A 20,269-nucleotide genomic window follows, 5' to 3' on the forward strand; every position below is an offset into this window, starting at 1 on the left:
CTGTTTTGCTTCTCATGGAGGCATTGTAACCTTTTTAAAATATATTAGTACAGTTTGGGGTGGAGCTTCACATATATTTGATGCGTTATTATACCACCCTTTCTCTTTCTATGCAATCTGAGATGGTTACCACTAGCCGGCATAAGACCAGAATTTATAATCGGGTGGTATGGTTGTCTCTGTATGGTTTTCTTTGTCTTACATCCTCATGCATTTTTACATATGATAAGTGCTAGGAGATGTTGCCCAGGTGTCTGGTAGTTGCCACAAGCAAACTTCTTGATGATTGGCCCATCCAAAACCATCATGGTATATATTAGAGTACCTTGCTACGGTGATTCTAGAATTTACAAAGGTTAGCAAATTAGAATACTCATTACTTTTTCATTTTTATATTATAATTTTTAGTATACCTTTTCAACCTGCCTTTGCTAATACTTGGTTGTGTGATAATGTAAATATCTCAAAGGACTTTTGTCTAGTGTTCAAAATGGTCACACTGAATTACTTTTGCATTCTTTCCATAATTTTTTGTCAAACTATCTTGATGACACATTTGAATAGACATTTTGTACATGATTTGAAATATAGCAGAGGAAATAGGTATGTGCTTTCTAATCTGGTGCTCAGGTGGAGCCTGCCTATCTGATTGTCCTTTGGCATGTACACTTCTTGCCTATAAAATGTGGCAGTTCTTTTTAATCACACTGATGACGTTACACAAAGATATACAAATTAGGTTGGGAGCCCCTAGCTATCCCCACAGTATGCTGCATCAAATATCTATAGAGTTAGGCACATCCTCTCCCTCTGAGGCCAGACAAGGCAGCTCAGTTTGGGAATTGATTCCATAGTCTGACAATAGCTTTAAAAATAGTCTCCTTCCCTTGCTCAGAGAAAAAGGGAAAGAGGGATGAGGGTAGAGAGGCTGTGACATGGGGACCAGGAGGGAGGGAGGACAGCGTTTGGGATGTAAATAACTAAATTAATTAAAAAATATTTCCAGTTATATTCCTACCACATAGCTACAATCTTCTAAAAAATCATAATATCTTATTATTTCATTTTACATCTGTACTAACTGGAATTCCTATAGAACAGAACATAGATACTTTCGCAATAGGGTTAATTTTGATTGCAAGTTTATACTTTAATTTAGGTGTCTTAGAAAATGCCACATTAAGGGTATAGAATATGATATCAGATGGATTTTGCTTAAATCATAGGGTATCTCATCCATTAAAACAAATCGTTGTAATCTTAGTTTCTTATGCAGTATGGCTCTCTCTCTCTCTCTCTCTCTCTCTCTCTCTCTCTCTCTCTCACACACACACACACACACACACACACACACACATATATATATATATATATGTCTTAAAATTTTTTCAATCTTTTGTTAAGGGTCTTTTGAACAACAGTTATTCAGATTCAGTTTCCTACAGTGAACATTCTTTAGACTAACAGAAATCCATACCACAGAGCTATACTTAATAAACCAGACATTCCTAATATCTGAACATTCCTAATTAATATTAAAATGTATAATTTTAGAAATCATTTTTACAAGCTCAGGATAGTAGTTCTGGACATCAAGCCTTTTCATTATTTTCTGCTCTTAAGTCTGGATTCCCCCAATAATAAGGACTTTTTTGGTGTAAGCGAGGAATAAAGATGTATGCAGTATCAAATCACAGGCGCTTTTCATCACTTCACAATAACAATTTTTACTTTTTCTTTGTCTAAAGTCAGACATTTTAAATGAGGTATACCCAACTTGGTTGTCTCATAATTTGCAATGGAAAACAGGATTATCTCCATATATTTTTAACCAGGGTGGTTGCAGACATATGAATTTTAGTCTTGAAACTTGCTGTATGTTCTGCTATATTCTCCCAGAATGTATAAAAGCAAGCCTTTAAAAAATACATGCATACATGATGGTAACTGCAATGTACATAAAACCTGTCAAAGCTCCAATTTCCAATATTCTAATGAATATCAAAAGAGTCCAGTATTTCCGACTTTGACAAATTGCAGATGAGGTTTTACTCATTAAGAGGGACTGCTAATGTTTATTTAAATGCAATTTACTGTTGCATTATTGATTAGCTACTGCAAAATTATCTTACAAGAAGCACGTGTGTTGAGAAGATTTCGGGTTGAGAGCGGATTTATCTAGGGAAGGCCTGTAGGCTCGATTTAGGCCCCAGGACACGAGAGTTTTAATTTATCTGGAAAGAAAGGCCTGGCGGAAGGTTTGCTTTGTTTGCGTTTAGACAGCAGATGAAAGGCGTTTTGATGTTGAGCTGGGAAAAAATGGCTGCCAGTCTCTTATTCACGCAGAGAATTCAGCAAAGGGAAAAGAAAATCTATTACTCAGGCAAGATAAAACAAGCCTTTTTTTACCCTCAAATCATTTTTTGAATCAAATATGTGGCTCTTGTTATCTTCCAAAGGAGAAATAAAAAATTTAAAATGTTTCTTGTTATCTAAAATCTTCAAAAAACATTTTCATGCTGTATTTTTGCTAACGTCTCCCTTTATGCTGCCGTTCTGCGTCTTCTGGTAGGAGCATCCTATGTGTCTTAAGATGGGAATGTAACCTGATAAAAGGACCAATGAAAGACTTAAACATATGAGTGAAAAAGTGCACAAACAAATCTTTCAGATGCTGTGCTTGAAAAGTAACAGAAGCAGAATTTAGACAGAAACTCATTTAGACACACTACACTGTTGGTTCTGTTGTCCAGACATATCCATCCCAGGGAATGAGGCTCCTCAGTGCTGACTTATTCCAGCCTAATCATTTTGAGCATATTAACAGGTAAGACAGTGTCACAGGACGCCACTAAAAACTACACACTCCCATATAGAGATGCACGGAAAGATGGCTACTGGCTTAAAAAGCTCATTAAAATGAAGTAAGTGATAAAATTCCTGTAATTTGTAAAGGAAAAATACCTCTTATTATGTATGTAAAAATGTCAGGGATATCTTAAAACTTCTTGTCCAGACAACTATTGATTTAGTTCCAGAAAATATAGGAAATTCTTATATGTAACATCATCTGTCTCAAGGGTAGAGAACAAACTTATTAATGTAATTTGAGGATATGAGTTGGAAAAAAATCTTGTCAAACAGAAAGACATGTGGTGAGAGATGACACTTTATAACACAAAGCTCCTATATACTGCAGGTAATTAGTTAGTATGCCTAGGAATCTTATAATAATTATTTGATGATATACCAGCCAGCCAAGAGAATTTAGAAAATGTCTCAACTGATCAGTAGAACATCTGAATTGCATTTCAATATGCAATAATAGGATCCTAGATCCAGACTCTGAAACATTATCATTCAGAAGGCATTTCTGCTGGTTTACTATTCTGTGAAAATAAATTTCATAGGCAGCATTCGGCATTGAAAAAGAAGCTGGAAAAAAGCAACTCATTTTCTCTGTGTGATTTGGGGCCACAAATGAGAATGACAGCAACAACAACTTTGCTTTTCCCTGGGGCTTACACCACTGGAGGCATGGTGACTGAGCACAGGTTCGGACAGTTGGAAAGGTTAATTATATATCCACATTTTGGGTTTGCCAGAATGGGGTACTGCTGTACATTTATTTACACAAATCTGAAAAATTCACTTAAAAATGTCTCCTAGTAATGCAACACTAATTACATAACTTGTTTTCATTTTCCTGTGTAGTCCTTAGTTTTAATTTTTCTTTTAGTTAGTAATTTCATCTACTCATTCCCTCTTTCACTGTTTGAGAGAGAGAGAGAGAGAGAGAAGAGAGACAGAGAGACAAAGAGACAGAGACAAAGACAGAGAGACAGAGAGACAGAGAGACAGAGAGAGACAGAGAGAGACAGAGAGAGATACAGGGAGAGAGAGTCAGAGAGAGACAGAGACAGAGACAGAGAGATAGACAGACACAGAGACAGAGAGACAGAAAGACAGAGAGACAGAGAGACAGACAGAGAGAGACAGAGACAAACAGAGACAGAGAGACAGAGTGACAGAAAGACAAAGACAGAGAGATAGACAGAGAGAGACAGAGACAGAGAGAGATACAGAGAGACAGAGAGGGACAGAGAGAGATAGATAGAGACAGAGACAGACAGAGACAGAGAGACAAAGAGACAGAGAGACAGAGAGACAGACAGAGGCAGAGACAGACAGAGGCAGACAGAGACAGACAGGGAGACAGACACAGAGAGAAAGAGGCAGAAAGAGAGAGACAGAGAGAAACAGGGAGAGACAGAGAGAGATATATGTGAGGGATGTGCTTCCCCACAGGTGTGCTTGCCTATATGTGCACACATGAAGGCCCGAGGTCAGTGTTAGATGTCTTCTTTGATTCCCTGCTTTATATTTTAAGGATGGGTATCCCACTGTGCCTGAAACTCACTGTTTTTGCTTGAACAACTGCCCAGAAGCCTGAAGGAGCTATTTGTGTCGCGCTCCAGCGCTCAGGGTAGAGGCGTGGGTGTCTGTTGGCTTTCACGTGGGTGCTGGGGTTCTGAACTCAGGTCCTCCTGTGTAGCCCTTTCCTCACGGAGCTATCTCACAGCCCTCATCTGTTTATTCTTAGTGAAGATGTTATATTTTTTTCTTTTGACTTTAGACCTTGACAAAGAACATATATTTTAGAGGGCAATTCAAATGAACTGAGAGTAATTAAAAGGCAAAATAAGCTAGATAGTGTGTGTTCCACATCCAGATACACTAGTGTGTTGCTCTAATCGGGACTTGACATGGAAAATAGAGTAACTGGAAACAAGTCATCCAGCAAGATCCTGTCAAGCAAGATTATGAAAGGGGGGTTTAGTTTAGATATTATTAAAATATTGAAAATTAATCTGTTTTATTTGTAAACGACAACAATTGTGTCTATGATTATGCCGCCTGAATGGATAGTTAATTTTTTTAAGTTCTCTGCACTTTTACATGCTGAAAATTAGGAAAGAAGGTCTAACATGAAAGGAGGGAGAAAATCTAGTCACTCTGAGGAACAAAAGTAAATGTAATCATGGCTTAAAATAAGTAAAAGGATTTTCAATAAAGGCCACAAATGGCCCTATTGAATAAGGTGTTTGTTCATTCGTTCCTTGGTTCAATGATCACCTACTTCATTCTACATTTACTCAGCAATGAGCACTCGCACAGTTCATCACTTCCCTCTAACCAGATGTCCATGGCAGCTGAGGAGACATAAATAAGAAATGGGGATTTTCTGGGCCCTGGGTTGTGAATGAGTTTTTTAAAATAAAGTCCTTATGAAACATATTACATGATCAAACAAGTTGGAGAGGAACATGTTAATTTCAGCTTATTTTTCCACATCAGAGACCATCATCAAAGGAACTCAAGACAGGGATTCTGGATCTGAAGTAGCGACCATGTAGAAATGCTACTTAGTGGCTTCTTCAGCCATCTTTTTTTATATACCCTAGGAGTGCCTGCCTAAATGTGGCTCCATCCACAATGGCCTAGACCTTTCCACATCAATTTCTAATTAAGCAAATGTTCCAAGCAATGACTCTGTAATCTTACAGAGCCATTTTCTCAACTGAGAGGCCCTCTTCCATGATCCCTACCTTGTGTCAGTTGACTAAAACTACTCATCACAAATATATATTAACCTTTGCACCTTTTACAACAAAAGCTCTTTGGCACAAAATCCTGCACTGAAAAAATTGTTTTATTGTATAAAAGATTTGACACCATTCAATAATAATAGTGATCACCGTTTGTGAACCAAATTGAATTAGAAGTTTTTAATTTGCTCTTTATCAAGTTCCTACATGCGTATAATGTATTTTAATCATTTTACCCCCATTTTTCTCTTATCTACCTTCTGCTTCCTCTGAGCCTTTTTTTCTCTAACAGTTCCCTCCTCCTATTTTCATGTATTCTTTTTATAACCCATCGATTTGATTAGAGTTTTTAGTATGGCTATAGTTGGGGCTACACCACTGGAGGAAGTGATTCTCCCTCCTCCAGCAGCCATTATCTGCCTGTAGCTCTCTTGGAAAGGGTGGGATCTATTATACTGTGACATAAAATCCTGTGGTCTCAGCACCAGGGAAATGGATTCAGGAGGACTGGGAGTTCCAGACCTGCCTGAGCTAAACTGTGAAATGACTAACTTTAAAATCAAGGGCTAGGTGTCTATTTCAGAGGTAAATCTATACCTGTTATTTCTAGTGCCTAGGTTTTATTGCTAGCACTGACTAACAAAAGAAAGTAAAAGCTTAATAGAAATGTTTATACACTGTGAAATGGCTAAGGCAACTTAGCTGAACTCAATACTTTAAGTCTTTTAGATTCACTGTGAATGGGATCATGAGGTACTTGCCTTTTGGTGTTTAGCTTATTGTCCTTGTATAATAACCTCCAGGTTCATTCTGGTATTAAAACGTACAAAGAAGATTCCTAGTATTCAGGAGGCAGAGTCAGGTAGATCTCTGTGAATTTAAGTCTAGCCTGGTCTACATATCAAGCTCCTGGATTGCCAGGACTACATAAAGAAAAACGCTATCTTAAAAATAAAACAAACACCTCCCCTTCCCGTCCCCCTCCAACCCCCTTCCCCCCAAAAAAACCTCTTTAGAAAAAAAAGTACAAAGAATTTTTTTTTAATTATGGCTAAATATTGTTCCACTGAACATACATAATGTGTTTCATTTACCTATTAATTTGCTGACTGACACAGTCTGTTTTTACATTCTTCTTTTGTGCATAATGATGAACAGATGTGGAAGGACAGGTGACTCCTCAGCATCCTTTCCTTGTATGCTCATGTTCAGAAGTGAGATTCTGTCTTTCATTCTTTGAGGTTCTGTAATGATGATACACTATCTTATGCTTTCTTTTGCTTGTGGATATTTTTGTATTTTATAACTTGTTCATCTAGTCTTTACAAGTATGTACTATTACTTGAGGTCTGTTTCTGAGTTAATTAGAAAATATAACACCAAATGAACTGTGCCATATGCTGTAAAGTCATGTGAAAAAAATTTTATTTACCAAATGTAAATGGTAAATGGTAAATGGAGTCATACTTCTAAATATGCTCACCCTTACTAGTTCTTTCTGAACACTGGCTTGCTGGTTCAATTCAACTGTTCTGGTTCAAAATCCTCTCCAAGTTGACTAATTCAATCTGTTTTTTCTTAGCTTCTCACTGAACTGCTCTGCTTGGCCTCAAGCTAACTCTGGCAATTTGTCCTAATTGTCTTATTCCTTCTTTTCCTCTGGCTTCAACTGCCTCTGCTGAACTGAACTGTGCTGTATGAGCTAACACGTAATGAAACTCCAATGCATTGCCTGAACTCAATTGAACTTCATTTACTCAAATGACTTCCAAAAGTTCGCTATCTCTCCCTGCACTGCTATTAAATAGCTTCTCTTTCCTCTGCTGTTCTCACGACAATTGGTCATATCCTGTCTCTGATTCATTCTGTCAAATCTATCTCTAATTCATCACTTTGTCTGCTTCTTAATCAGACATCACTTTCAAACATGGCTGCTTCCTTCTAAAAGGTAATTTTACCTTAAATCTGTGTACTGAGGGCATGTCTGTATTCCAGCCCGAGGGCTTAAATGTGCATGTGTGTTGTGTCTGCATTCCAGCTAGATCACAGAGACCTAGGTCTTTGGAAGAGATTCCTTGCCAAAGCAGCCATGTTGCTAGATAAAAATTCCTCTACAGGTGTGTTCTGGGTTTTTTATTTGTTTCTATACATTTTTTCCTGACATGTCAAAAGCTTGTTGTATTTTGGTTTTGGGTTTTCTGTTTTTATGTGTTTGTTTTGTAATTGTCTTGTGTTTTATGCTATCACCTTTATGTGTATTTCCTTTGGTAGGTTTTAGAATTTGAATAATTGCTAAAGTAAATTTGTCTTCCTATTTCATAAAGACATTCTTCTAGATTTCCTGGTCTAGAAAACTGTAAATCTATGTAATATATAAAATTAATCTGAGAATTATGTGTAATATAAAATCTAAAGTTATATTAATAAAGGCACTATCTATCCGAAAATTTTCATTTCTGAAAATGAAATGAATTTCTGTCATTTCTCTTTTTTCTTTTATCTGCTTTTTACACTATAGTGCATTGGAGTTTGGGATTGCCTAATTTGTTTTCCAATCTGTCTATGGATATCAGTGACATTAAGGTAGTTGTCTATCATAGTAAGTCATCTCTTACTGTTTCTGAATTCAAATAATAGAATAGAATATTTAAATAAATAATAGACTTTTTAATTGCTGAATATTTTTGAGGATGAGGTCTTGTAACATAAGCCAGACTAACAACAAGCTCGATGTAACCATTGTATTATCTATTAGTTAATGTTTGGTGTTGGAGATAGAACCATTTTTAGATCTAAAGTGAAGAGAGCCCTGGCCTCTGTTTAAGTGTGACTGTAGTGCTCTTTCGTCTGTTTTCATTTGTGTTCTGCTGTGTGTTTCTTTGTCATGTACTTCCTTCATCTCCTTTGTAACTGACATACTTACTTCCTTTTCATCTATCATTTTTGTCTCTTTGGCACAGTATGTGTAGTCATTTTCTTTTTCTTTTCTGTTATTATCTGCTCCTTTTCTCTGATTAACGCTGTCAGATTATTATTTCTGCACAGATGTCTATTTTTCATGGAAACCGAGATACTTTTTATTTGTTTTTTTTTTTTTTTGAAGATACCTCAGTATGGAGATCAACTATTTAATTACATCTTGTGGAAATAAAAATGTGACCTGATTTGTGGGGCACAGTGATATCTGATAACAATCTTTGCTTTCAGCTTTCCTTCTCTGTTGCTAATATAACTTTACTGGTTTCGTTAGAGAAGTAATTATTTTACCAATGTGTTTTCTAAAATAGCCTAGTGTTTTAAATATGTCAAGAATACATGTATTCAAATTCTCAACCACTTGGCCTTAATGTCTGTTCCTTTCACCTGATGTCTTTGGTATACTTCCTTAGGTTATCTTCAGCTTCTTTTATTTCTTTTGCATTTATTTCCATTTTACCATCTGAAATCCTTCCACTGTTCATTTAAGTTATATGATTAAATATATTTTAGAGATTGTTCCTAGAACTTTCTTATGTATTGGTTTTGAGACAAATTATAAAGGTAGTTGTAGTTTCTTGTTCCTATCATTGATATGCTTTAAGAACTAACATCCCATACATTTTGCACAATTAATATCATTTTGCATATATTCATATATTACTTTATTTGTCATCTATTTTTTATTGCACATCACCTCCCATTTGCTCAAATTCTATAGTTTTCTATGATTTCTATTGGTAAAGGTTTGTTTATTGAAAATTGCCTAGGTATTTTTTTTTTATCTAAAAATGTCCATTTGCCTTTTTCCTCACTTTAAACTGTATTCTGCTGTTTACAGAATTCTAGTCTGCAGTCCTTTTGTTACACTATCCTGTATTTATTTATCAATTGTCATATTAGAAATTACAAATCATAACAACATGTAAAAACAAACCTAAGTGCTCACAGATCCAGGGTCTGGTTTGGCATACTAGGTTCTTTGATCAGATGTGTGAAGGTGCTGACTAGTATGAACCTTCCTTGGTAGAACTTCTCTGCATTACTTCATCCTTGTTGATAAAATACACTCCTTGGGATTTCATGTGTCTCTTTGCAGGCTGGAGGCAGGGTAGCTCTGGTGCTTAGAGGCTGTCAATCTTTATTTTTAAACTAGCCACATATGGCAACTCTCATGCATTAAAGTCTGGTTTCCTGGGTCTCTGACTCTTGAAACTTCAGAAGTGAAGTATGTAATGGTTATGTGTGGCATACCTGACTGCGTTTCTTATTTAAGGACAAATGCTTGTGGCTTGATTACATCTGCAGAAACTCTTTTTAACAGAGTTGATAACTTGGGACTAGAGATGCATCTACTAACAGAGAAGCTTTAAGACATTGTTCTCTCATCATCCTGTAGAACCTGACTTTCCTCTTTATTGTGAAGAAGTCAAATTTTGAGATCAATTCTTCCTCTGGAGGTGATTTACTTACTTTTTCCTCTGACAGTTGTAAAAAATTATTTTTGCTTTGACAGTTTCTTTATTTGTACATGAGGTTCTTTTCAAATTGCTATTTGGGGGTTGTTGAGCTTCCTGAGTCAACAGGTCAGAATTTTTTCAGCTTTGACACTTTGCTATTATCCTGTCAAATATCTCTTCTTTCTCATTCTTTTAGCCGTCTCTTTCTAGGTCTTAAAACTCTCTACCCACCCAGGCGCATAACCCCCCCTTTATAAACTTTATTTTGTTATTTCTCTAGATAAAGTCCATAGACTGTTCTGTTTTCTGATTTAATCGCCAATATCCTCCATGCTTGGGTTGAATTTTTTATTTATTAACATTTTAGTTTCAATCTAAACTTTCCTAATTCTTGTCGTTTGCAAATCTGATAGGATCAAAATCTCAAGTACATATAATTATGTTTCATAATTTCTTTCGGTTATTATTATCTTTAATAAATCATTTATGAAAATTTATATCACTGCAGTTTTATTTTATTTTAAAGAATGCACCTTGAGTCTTGATGAGAATCTCCAGAAACTGGTTTAATTTTCTTTTTTTCTTTTTTCTTTTTCTTTTTAATTTTTTATTGAATATCTCCTTCATTTACATTGCCAATGGTAAAAGCTTAATTTCCTCAGAGAAAGTTTATTTTTTCTCTTTTGGATGTTTGTGTGTCATATCAGTCCAGGTTTACATTTAATTTAATTAGAGACCATTTGTTTTAATTTTCTACTTGTTAAGAATTAACTAGCTGACACTACAAGAAAAGTCCTCCCAGGTCTGCCTGTCTAACACTTATCTTCCCACTCAAAAAAAAAAATGAAGCAGAAGCAGAAGAAGCAGAATCAGAGGCAGCAGCAGCAGTAGCAGCAGCAGCAGCAGCAGCAGCAGCAGCAGAAGAAGAAGAAGAAGAAGAAGAAGAAGAAGAAGAAGAAGAAGAAGAAGAAGAAGAAGAAGAAACAAAGAAACCAAGACTCACAATTCCACTTTTCATTGCCCATATACTCAGTAAGGCATGGTCAAAATCCCAGTAGACAGCCCCTTAAAGAGAACTGAGTCCTTCCCCACTTGCACCTTTGCTAGAAGCCATCAGTTGGGGATCACTATGCTCCAGCATCCTTATGACAATTTTTAAAAGTTCTCTTTGATGGCTTTCTATCTAGAATGTTGGGGTTTTTTTGGGGGGGGTCTTTTTGCTTTGTTGTTGTTGTTAGTGTTTGTTTGTTTGTTTTGCTTTGTTTTTCATGTCATGGGATGGGGGTAAGATTGTCTTAGACTCCTTCTCTGATTCTCTTTCTCAAATGTTAGTCTGCAATCATTCATGCCTTTTATAACCAGAAGGAACATAGGTCATGGACTTCCACATGGTTTGTGTCAGAGTCTGAGTTCACAATGAAGCTGGGAGCAATATTGATGTCCATGACCACAATGGCCACTGAACGCCATGTGGCTGTGAGTGGCCAGTGCTACAGCTTGGAGCCATGTTTGTGTTGGTGGTAGCTATGCTACCACCAAGGTTCATGTTGGGATAAATTGTCCTTTTACTATTCATGGGTTGTTACAAATTTGAAGATGTGTGGTTTCCTGGTGGGTGAGTATAGAGAATGCATCTAGATGACCTCTATCCTGAAGCTATGATGGCTGAGCCCAGAGCTCCTGGAGAGTCTGTTGTTGGCTAGATCTTGCTATTTATCCATGTCCATGAACATTCTAGGAATTCTAAAGGTCAACCTTCAAGTCCACTCACTTCTTTTGTAAAATTGACTGTGCATCTTGGATATTTGCATTCACTGTTGATTGTTATTTTCTTGTAGCCCACTAGTTGATTTTCTAAAGTCTTAAAACACATTTCAATAAAGAAAAGCTTTGATTTTGTTTCTAATGGTACAATTGCTGAAAATGTGTGTGTGTGTGTGTGTGTAGATCAATACACAACTTCACAAGTCATTAATTGGGAAGGCTATTCACCTTATTTTGAGATGAATACTCTGACCAGGCCTGGAGCTTGCTGGCTGACTAGAAAGTGATCCTCACAGACACATCTATCCCCTTCTCCTCAGACTGTGGATCATAACTGTGCACCACCATGCTTGACTTGTCAGGTTCACAGAGTTTCAAAGCGAGAATTTTCGCAACTGAGCCATCCTCCCAGTCCTTGCCCCTATTTGAAAAATTACATTAGAAACCAGTTTATTTCAAATTTCATCTTGAAAATATATAAAGAATGATATATGAATACTTAGACTATACTAGTGCAATTGGATGAAAATACTACATATGTCAACAAATGGCATTTTATAAAGTGATGGAGATTCAGGGCTGTACAGGTTACAGTGAAGTGTTATTGCTCTCTTTACACCTACACCAGAATTTCTTGTCTCCCTTATCTTGGTTCTCTAGCCACTGACTTATATAGTATTGTCTGGGTTTCTACTTTTGTAACAAATATTTTATAATGCCTCTCTCCTATCCTAAATGAAAGTATCCATCCTTGGACTTAATCTTAGAATTCATTAACTTCTCTCTCATAAAATTCTCTGAATTTTAACCATGTATTTGGGAGTATGTTCAGAGATGGGGACACAAAAGAAAACAAAGCACAATCTTTCTAGAAAAAATCTCAAAACCATTTCTGTAAACAAATAATTAATATTGGCGAGGAAGTGATGATGAGATACTTTCAATGCTATATATAAAATCTCACAGCAATCTCCCTGATCTGTGACCCTTACAATCTTTCTCTATGCTCTGCTGTAGCATTCTCTGAGTTTGTCCATTGATTTGCTTGCAGGCCCTTCATCATCAGAATAAAAGACTCTTCAACTAAAACTTGATGGCATCTTACAATGTAACTGCTGATGAAAGGAGACTGTTCTAATGAGTTTGTTTATAGTAAATACAACAGTACTATGGGTTAAGCTGCAAGATAGATTTATTCACAACACAGGTTTAATCGGTCCTGAAATGTCCAGGCAAATGTAAGAATATGCATTCGTATGAATAAATGTGGTTTTCAAAGAGTACTATGATTTATTAGTTCCCAGAAATAAGTTGTATTAGTTTATTTAATACAAACATTATCAAGTTTGACTTATATTAATAGCAATTAATGTATTACTTCAGGTTAGTAATTTTGAATTTTAAATGTGTTTCCAGAAATGGGGAGATAGCTTGGCAGAAAAAAGTACGTAATATTCAAGCATGGGGACTAGAGTGGTGAGTTAGATTTTCAGAACTCGTATTTAAAGCAACAGATGGCATGCTTCCAATCCCAATGCTAGAGAGACAGACAGATTGCTGATACATATTAGCCATCCAGCCTCACCTACATAGAGATCCCCAGGCTAATGTCTCAAAAACAGAATATGTTTTTGATATTATTAGACTATGAAATCTCACAGCAATCTCCCTGATCTGCGACCCTTACAATCTTTCTCTACACTCTTCTGTAACGTTCTCTGAGTTTTTGTGAGGCTAGATGCCTCCTCCCCCTCTAACGCCACACTAGGCAGCCAGGCTCGTAGAACACACCCATGTACATGCAACCAATTTTGTGCTATCACAAAACCCTCATACAGGTCAAACTACATATCTGCTATATATGAGCTATTTAATATTTGGGGTATCATTTCTTATAAATTAAAAAGCAAGAACAACATAGAAGGGTTTCTATTATTAAGATGGCTTTATTCTCTTTTCAAGGGATGTTTTCATTGTATAGTGCTATAAACTGGTGTGTTTTTGACAATACTTTGGTGTCATGTGAAGACTGGTGTTTATGTGTATACAGTGTGCATTTTTCTGTGAATCAACTCCTGATGATTGAGTGATACTGGGTTTCTGTAAAATTCTGCAAATTCCTGAAGTACATCCCTTATCCTAAAAAAAAAATTATGCAGCTATGCTTAAGCATTGTCTCCAGAGCCATGGTCTGTGCCTGGTGTTCCTCACCACACAGACCATCTTTGACATGAGCCCACAAAAGGAATTCTGTGCAGAAAAGTCATGTTCACATATCAATTTATGCTTTAAGGAGACCAGAAGATACAGCCTGTTATTTCATTCTTGACATGAAACTAAAATATTGTCCCCACTTTAGGGATGGAGGAAACAAGGTTGAAGTGTGACAACATGGAACTCATGGAACAGAAGCTTACATTGGCCCTTCATAGTTAAATACTCCTTTTGTTAAATGTTTGCCAAAACCAATTTTCTGCATTTTTCGGGTATAAGGGGATGCCTATGCTTAAACTTGTTATATATGAACAGAATTTGGTAAGTAGTTAACTATGAATTCTAGAAAGACATGTTCCCTCTTGAGGCCTGATTTTCTCACATTTAAAATGTGGCAATAGACCCAAATCACACTCAGGTACCATCCAACTCCCACACCCATGTGTCACTGTAAAAATTTGGCTCAAAGCTGCCTCTCAGAAGAACAGGTGCATTCATTATGTCTGCCTTCCAGGCAACCTGGACAGGTCCCCACCACTCACAGTTTGCCACCGCAATGTATGCTATGCATTTCAAAACCTTCCAGGGATTATTCTTCTTGTAGGGACCCTCTTTGATTAATCTTACAAAAACATTTTGTTGTAGATGCTTTTGTTTATCTTGTCTTAACTATGTCTTGCTTGGAGGTGTGATACATATTGCTTCAGTGCTGTTGGGATGTCTATGTTCTAATAAGGTGTTTCAGTTGTAGCATATCAAATGATTGGAAATAAGAAACTCAACATATGGGTTTCATGTCTGAAGGCAATTTGCTTAACAAACAAAATAAGGAATTCAGAATGGTTAAAAGTTTAAGCTCTAAGAAAACTTACGTATAATAATTATTGCTCTGTTTCAAAAGCTGTGCATCTTTCTGTAAGATGACAGAGCTTGAGTTTGAGTTCCAAAGATGTAGTTTTTGGTACAGGCTTGATGAGTAAGTAACATATTGCATCATAGCTTTGGCAATTTATCAATGAGAAATTAAAGCATATGATTTTGAGTAGGAATGCCAATAATACATTGTCTACATTTGTTTATGTTTGGGGTGTTATATATACACATATATACACAGCTCTCTCTCTCTCTCTCTCTCTCTCTCTCTCTCTCTCTCTGTGTGTGTGTGTGTGTGTGTGTTTGTGTGTGTGTGTGTGTGTGTGTGTGTGTGTCTGTATAGACCAGAGGAGCACAGGAGGAAATTGGATATCCTGTGCCTGATTCAGTTGGGATGAAACTGAACCTGACAACCCTACTGCCTCTGCTCCAAGCATGGCTGGAGTTGCAGGTGAACACATGATAAACTGCACTTGTTTTTTTACATAAGTTCTGGAGATTTGAAACCAGGTCTTATGCTTGTGCAGGAAGCAGTCTTAGGCATTAACCCATTTTATTCACTCAGAAAAACTTTTGAACAACTTACTACTCATTTCTGATAAATCCATCCTTTTTTCATTTCAAATCATGAATCTGCTTTTTGTTGTGATCATGTATAAACCTTTAAGTGAAATCTAGAATTTTCTTTGATGAACCAATGACCCTGATTTCAAGTCTCTCAATTTAACTATCTGAATTTTCAGTGTTATATTTATTTTAAACTGTGAATTGATTATGTAAATGAAGACTGAATTTAACATAAGTCTTCAAACCTTATAAGTTACTCTGTACTCTCTATACTTTGGTATATGTTAGGAAGTTCTCTCTTGCTAATGCTGTGGTTATTTTTTTTTTTTTTTGTCTTTTTTTTTATTTGATATAATTTATTTACATTTCAAATGATTTCCCCTTTTCTAGCCCCCCCCCCACTCCCCGAAAGTCCCGTAAGCCCCCTTCTCTTCCCCTGTCCTCCCTCCCACCCCTTCCCAGTTCCCCGTTCTGGTTTTGCCAACTACTGTTTCACTGAGTCTTTCCAGAACCAGGGACCACTCCTGCTTTCTTCTTGTATCTCATTTGATGTGTGGATTATGTTTTGGGTATTCCAGTTTTCTAGGTTAATAACCACTTATTAGTGAGTGCATACCATGATTCACCTTTTGAGTCTGGGTTACCTCACTTAGTATGATGTTCTCTAGCTCCATCCATTTGCCTAAGAATTTCATGAATTCATTGTTTCTAATGGCTGAATAGTACTCCATTGTGTAGATATACCACATTTTTTGTATCCACTCTTCTGTTGAGGGATACCTGGGTTCTTTCCAGCATCTGGCTATTATAAATAGGGCTGCTATGAACATAGTAGAGCATGTATCCTTATTACATGGTGGGGAATCCTCTGGGTATATGCCCAGGAGTGGTATAGCAGGATCTTCTGGAGGTGAGGTGCCCAGTTTTCGGAGGAACCGCCAGACTGCTTTCCAGAGTGGTTGTACCAATTTGCAACCCCACCAGCAGTGGAGGAGTGTTCCTCTTTCTCCGCACCCTCTCCAACACCTGCTGTCTCCTGAATTTTTAATCTTAGCCATTCTGACTGGTGTAAGATGAAATCTTAGGGTTGTTTTGATTTGCATTTCCCTAATGACTAATGAAGTGGAGCATTTTTTAAGATGCTTCTCCGCCATCCGAAGTTCTTCAGGTGAGAATTCTTTGTTTAACTCTGTACCCCATTTTTTAATAGGGTTGTTCGGTTTTCTGGAGTCTAACTTCTTGAGTTCTTTATATATATTGGATATTAGCCCTCTATCTGATGTAGGATTGGTGAAGATCTTTTCCCAATTTGTTGGTTGCCGATCTGTCCTCTTGACGGTGTCCTTTGCCTTACAGAAACTCTGTAACCTTATGAGGTCCCATTTGTCAATTCTTGCTCTTAGAGCATACGCTATTGGTGTTCTGTTCAGAAACTTTCTCCCTGTACCGATGTCCTCAAGGGTCTTCCCCAGTTTCTTTTCTATTAGCTTCAGAGTGTCTGGCTTTATGTGGAGGTCCTTGATCCATTTGGATTTGAGCTTAGTACAAGGAGACAAGGATGGATCAATTCGCATTCTTCTGCATGCTGACCTCCAGTTGAACCAGCACCATTTGTTGAAAAGGCTATCTTTTTTCCATTGGATGTTTTCAGCCTCTTTGTCGAGGATCAAGTGGCCATAGGTGTGTGGGTTCATTTCTGGATCTTCAATCCTGTTCCATTGATCCTCCTGCCTGTCACTGTACCAATACCATGCAGTTTTTAACACTATTGCTCTGTAGTATTGCTTGAGGTCAGGGATACTGATTCCCCCAGATTTTCTTTTGTTGCTGAGAATAGTTTTAGCTATCCTGGGTTTTTTGTTGTTCCAGATGAATTTGATAATTGCTCTTTCTAACTCTGTGAAGAATTGAGTTGGGATTTTGATGGGTATTGCATTGAATCTGTATAGTGCTTTAGGCAAAATGGCCATTTTAACTATATTGATTCTACCGATCCATGAGCATGGGAGGTTTTCCCATTTTTTGAGGTCTTCTTCCATTTCCTTCTTCAGAGTCTTGAAGTTCTTGCCATACAGATCTTTCGCATGTTTGGTAAGAGTCACCCCAAGATACTTTATACTGTTTGTGGCTATTGTGAAGGGGGTCATTTCCCTAATTTCTTTCTCAGCCTGCTTATCCTTTGAGTATAGGAAGGCCACTGATTTGCTTGAGTTGATTTTGTAACCTGCCACTTTGCTGAAGTTGTTTATCAGCTGTAGGAGCTCTCTAGTGGAGTTCTTTGGGTCACTTAGGTAGACGATCATGTCGTCTGCAAATAATGATAGTTTGACTTCCTCCTTTCCAATTTGTATCCCTTTGACCTCCTTATGTTGTCGAATTGCCCGAGCTAGTACCTCAAGTACAATATTGAAAAGATAAGGAGAAAGGGGGCAGCCTTGTCTGGTCCCTGATTTCAGTGGGATTGCTTCAAGTTTCTCTCCGTTTAGTTTGATGCTGGCTACCGGTTTGCTGTATATTGCTTTTACTATGTTTAGGTATGGGCCTTGAATTCCTGTTCTCTCCAAGACTTTAAGCATGAAAGGATGCTGAATTTTGTCAAATGCTTTTTCAGCATCCAATGAAATGACCATGTGGTTTTGTTCTTTGAGTTTGTTTATGTAGTTGATTGTATTGATGGATTTCCGTATATTGAACCAACCCTGCATTCCCGGGATAAAGCCTACTTGATCATGGTGGATGATCGTTTTGATGTGTTCTTGGATTCGGTTGGCAAGAATTTTGTTGAGTATTTTTGCATCGATGTTCATAAGGGAAATTGGTCTGAAGTTCTCTTTCTTTGTTGGATCTTTGTGTGGCTTTGGTATCAGCGTAATTGTGGCTTCGTAGAAGGAATTGGGTAGTGTTCCTTCTGTTTCTATTTTGTGGAATAGTTTGAAGAGTATTGGTGTTAACTCTTCTTTGAAGGTCTGGTAGAATTCTGCACTGAAACCATCTGGTCCTGTGCTTTTTTTGGTTGGAAGACTTTCTATGACTCCTTCTATTTCTTTAGGCTTTATGGGACTGTTTAGATGGTCTAGTTGGTCCTGATTTAATTTTGGTATTTGGTATCTGTCAAGGAAATTGTCCATTTCCTCCAGATTCTCCAGTTGTGTTGAGTACAGGCTCTTGTAGTAGGATCTGATGATTTTTTGGATTTCCTCAGTTTCCGTTGTTATGTCTCCCTTTTCATTTCTAAGTTTGTTAATTTGGATACTTTCTCTGTGCCCTTTGGTCAGTCTGGCTAAGGGTTTATCTATCTTGTTGATTTTCTCAAAGAACCAGCTCCTAGTTTTGTTGATTTTTTGTATGGTTCTCTTTGTTTCTACTTGATTGATTTCGGCCCTGAGTTTGATGATTTCCTGCCTTCTACTCCTCCTGGGTGAAATAGCTTCTTTTTGTTCTAGGGCTTTCAGGTGTGTCATTAAGTTGGTAATGTATGCTCTCTCCATTTTCTTTTTGGAGGCACTCAGGGCTATGAGTTTTCCTCTTAGCACTGCTTTCATTGTGTCCCATAGATTTGGGTATGTTGTGTTTTCATTTTCATTGTGTTCTAAAAAGTCTTTAATTTCTTTCTTTATTTCTTCCTTGACCAAGGTGTCATTGAGTAGAGTATTGTTCAATCTCCACGTGTTTGTGGGTTTTCTGTTGTTTCTGTTGCTATTGAAGACCACTTTTATTCCATAGTGATCAGATAGGAGGCATGGGATTAGTTCTATCTTTTTATATTTGTTGAGGTCTGTCTTGTGACCAATTATATGGTCGATTTTGGAGAAGGTACCATGAGGTGCTGAAAAAAAGGTATATTCTTTTGTTTTAGGATAGAATGTTCTATATATATCAGTTAAATCTAATTGGTCCAAAGCTTCAATTAGTTTCATTGTGTCCTTGTTTAGTTTCTGTTTTCCTGATCGGTCCATTGAGGAAAGTGCAGTGTTGAAGTCACCAACAATTATTGTGTTAGGTGCAATGTGTGCTTTGAGTTTTAATAAAGTTTCTTTTATGAAAGAGGGTGCCCTTGCATTTGGAGCATAGATGTTCAGGATTGAGAGTTCTTCTTGTTGTATTTTTCCTTTGACCAGCAAGAAGTGTCCCTCAGAGTCTCTTTTGATGACTTTGGGTTGAAAGTCAATTTTATCTGATATTAAAATGGCTACTCCAGCTTGTTTCCTGAGACCATTTGCTTGTAAAATTGTCTTCCAGCCTTTTACTCTAAGGTAGTGTTTGTCTTTGACCCTTAGGTGTGTTTCCTGTAAGCAGCAAAATGTAGGGTCCTGTTTACGTATCCAGTCAGTTAGTCTGTGTCTTTTTATTGGGGCATTGAGTCCATTGATGTTAAGAGATATTAAGGAATAGTGATTGTTACTTCCTATTATTTTTGACGTTATTTTTTAAATTTGATTGCTTAACTTATTTGGGTTTGATGAAAGGTTACTATCTTGCTTTTTTCAGGGTGGAGTTTCCCTCCTTGTATTGGTGTTGTCCTCCTATTATCCTTTTTAGGGCTGGGTTTGTGGATAGATATTGGGTGAACTTGGTTTTGTCGTGAAATATCTTAGTTTCTCCATCTATGGTGATTGAGAGTTTTGCTGGATATAGTAGTTTTGGTTGGCATTTGTGTTCTCTTAGAGTCTGCATGAGATCTGCCCAGGACCTTCTAGCCTTCATAGTCTCAGGTGAAAAGTCTGCTGTGATTCTGATAGGTCTTCCTTTATATGTTACTTGGCCTTTTTCTCTTACTGCCTTTAGTATTCTTTCTTTGTTTAGAAC

This window comes from Apodemus sylvaticus, chromosome 4, assembly GCF_947179515.1.
Source record: "Apodemus sylvaticus chromosome 4, mApoSyl1.1, whole genome shotgun sequence".
NCBI classification, from domain to species: Eukaryota; Metazoa; Chordata; class Mammalia; order Rodentia; family Muridae; genus Apodemus; species Apodemus sylvaticus.